Here is a 3,089-nt window from a genome sequence, read left to right as displayed (position 1 = left end):
ATGACTTCTGACTACGACTGGAGAGCTGTTTACTTTTGGTCTTCATTATCCTTGCGGGCAGTTTAAGGGCCTCTGTGAGTTCTGTAACCTTCAAACTGAAGTGCTGCTTTAAAACGATCAGACACTACCTCATATTGTGTTATACCTGCCACAGTCAGATAAAAGCTCAGAGTTGAGGGAGGACTGGTCAGTGGAAGCAAATGCACGGCCTAAGAAATCAGATGACAGGGTGAAGCGAAGGTGAAGGGTGGTGGCTGCCTCGCGCAGCTTGGAGGGAGCGCCTGGGCTGAGCTGGGAGGGAGTGCTCTGGCCAAGAAAACGGCATTGAACGTGGCACGCTGGTATGGTGCGTCACCCGCCAAGACTCAAAAGAATAATAATAATAACAATGGCAATGATTATAATCATCGTTTTTAGAATCAGTCTGTTTCACTTAACTTCTCCTGTCTACAGGTTATTTTTTTTTGTTATACTATTACAAGTTTCTAAATCAGTTTTTAATCGTCAGGCAATGATTCTATCAGAATCACCATTAGCAATGGCTGTTCATAATTTGTTAAATTCAGTCAGGATTTATTGAGCACCTAAGCAGTGCCTGGCACTCAGCTGAATGTTAGGGATATGCAGATAGATATGCAGACCGGCTCCTCAACTCAGGGGGTAGTGGGGGAGGGTCAAATCCAATGCCACGTGCTCAGCACTGGAGTAATGGTCATGAGAGAGGACGGAAGGTACGCCTGGGGAATGGGGCAGGCACCAGAGAGGGCCCCTAGGAATGGTGGCATCTGAACTGGCTGGCAAAGATGTAACAGTCACTTTGGACATGCCAGCTCTCTGTCTAGAACTCAGGATGAAAGTGTGGATGGTAAAACATGAAACAAGAAGTTCTCAGGGTTTTATACCACCAAGGATCCAGGATTCCTGGCTAAGGAGCATAGAATTCATTCTGGAATTAACGAGAAGTCACTAAAGGATTTCGAGCAGGGGAGTCACGAGATCCATTAGCATTTAGCAGCAGACATTTGCAATAGAACACGTCAGGCACTGTAATAGAAACATGATGTAAGCGCTTTGTGAACACAGAAAAGTGCGACTTGCCCTGGGAATGAAGAGAGGGAAGGCCACGCTTCCCAGAGGCCGTTCCACTTAGAACGGGGTTCAGAGGAGCTCAGCAGGCACAGAGGGAATGGGCAGCATTTCTGCTAGATGAGGCGGAGCGTGATCGGGAGGACAGGTTAAGAGAGAGAAAAGAAGGGGGAGGAGAAGAAAAGGAGAGAGAAAAATTGTAACAGAGCTATGAAACGCTGAAGAAAACTTCCTTTTAGATTTTGATTACTGGCTTTACAGTTGGTACATTTCCAATGAAGAGCACCCTTTTTGTCTAACGCTCCACCTGTGACACCTGCTCTAGAAACTACAGCAGTTTTTTTCCCCACAGACTCGTAAATAAAGCAAGAGCAAGACTGGATAGAACTGTAGGCTTTGACTACTGTAAAGCCTCTTCCTCTAAAGAGACTTTAAAGACCAGTGACTCGGAACCCTTCCGTACACCCAGGAGAAAACCGAGGCCCCGGAAAGGGAAGTAGCAGTAGGACACACAGCTGGCTAGAGGCCATGGCGAGGGGGACAGTTCAAGGCCCCTTGACCAGCGTGTGACCTGCCTTTCTCTGTCTCCTCACTGTCACCCAAGCATGCTTTCTTCTCAGGACTTTGCCAGGCTCTGTGCTTCCAATAAATCACAAGTTCATTCTATTCACATGTAAAGTCTAGTTTGCTCATTTGTTCCAGTTTATTTTTGTGCTACCTGTGTGTTCCCTCTTGAACACTTAGTAGAAGAACATTTTTAGCGCAGGCTGTTTTCCTCTCCACGACATCAACGCCTGAGATGTTTAGCTGTTAAAATATGAGTCATCCTTAGCTTTGCGCAGTGGCAGTATCGTAACCAATGAGGTTTATCCGAGGCGCGATTATTGCTAATTGAAAAATATTAGTCATTCTTTCTGGGCCGGCGTGACTCAGTATCTGACCGTCTGGGAACTAGAGTTCATGTTTCCAGCCTAAATCCAACACTGACCCGTTGGGGGCCACTAGGAAGCCTTTGCCCAGGTTCCGTTTGACAAGAGAAAGAGCCTGGTCCCTTTTTTTTTCATTAAACAAGGTGAAACAAACAAATAAAAGTAATAACAAAGGAGTAAGAATGTGTCGCATGTATGTAATATACTAATTAATATATCATATTAATTGAACATTATTTGAATGTTAATAACAATAATTAAAACTATAAATAAAAACTTAATGATAATAGCATATGATCTCACCTTTAACAGGAACCTAAACAACAAAACAAAGAAACAAGCAAAATATAACCAAAGACACTGAAATAGAGAATAGGTTGACAGTGTTCAAAGCGGGGAGGGGAGGGAATTCCAAGGGAATTTCAAGGGAAAAGGGGAAGGGTTTATAGGAACAAATATAAAGGACACATGGACAAAAACTAGGAGTGGGTGGAAATGGGAGGGAGGTGGGGAGGGCTGGATGGGTGGGCTAGGATAGGAGTAAAAGACAGAAAATTGTACTTCAACAACAATTAAAAAAAATTTAAAAATACTTAATGAACATACTGATTTCTCCTTAGTAACTGTTTTAAAATAAACACAGCATGGAACCATGGACACACTCTGCTGTAGAATGGGGAGGGTGCCACTCTCACTGCTGGAAGACACATCCCAACTACGTGACTTTGGCCAAGTCGCCAAGCCTATAACCTTGAATACATCATTGAACTCTTCTGACACGTGTTCTCATCTACGAAAGGAAAGATCTGGACTCTTTCATTGTTCATTTCATGACTGAAAGTCTGTCAAGTTTATTAATATACAGGATGCTGTGTCTAAAGGTCTAAGAGGTAAGCATAAGGAGGTGGTAGGACCAGAGGACAATTTAATTACGTTGAGAGATCATACACTGGGGGAAAGAAGACAGAGAAGAGGAAGAGTGGAGTGAGGAGGGAGCGCAGGGAGGGCGGGGAACAGGAAGCGAGGGAAGGGAAGCCCTCGTGTCTTATTTGATTATTTCGTGGCTCAGCGGCA

At 44.3% G+C, this 3,089-nt stretch overlaps 1 pseudogene; it reads left to right on the top strand.

The window, feature by feature from the left end:
* Positions 1 to 1,916: 1,916 nt before the first annotated feature.
* LOC123810750 lies at positions 1,917 to 2,069 on the top strand (annotated as a pseudogene).
* Positions 2,070 to 3,089: the final 1,020 nt, after the last annotated feature.

Source organism: Phyllostomus hastatus, unplaced genomic scaffold, assembly GCF_019186645.2.
Source record: "Phyllostomus hastatus isolate PE091 unplaced genomic scaffold, TTU_PhHast_1.1 phas_scaffold_755, whole genome shotgun sequence".
In the NCBI taxonomy this organism is placed as follows: domain Eukaryota; kingdom Metazoa; phylum Chordata; class Mammalia; order Chiroptera; family Phyllostomidae; genus Phyllostomus; species Phyllostomus hastatus.
Note: the sequence above shows the minus strand (reverse complement) of the source record. Positions and strands in the feature narration are given on the sequence as shown.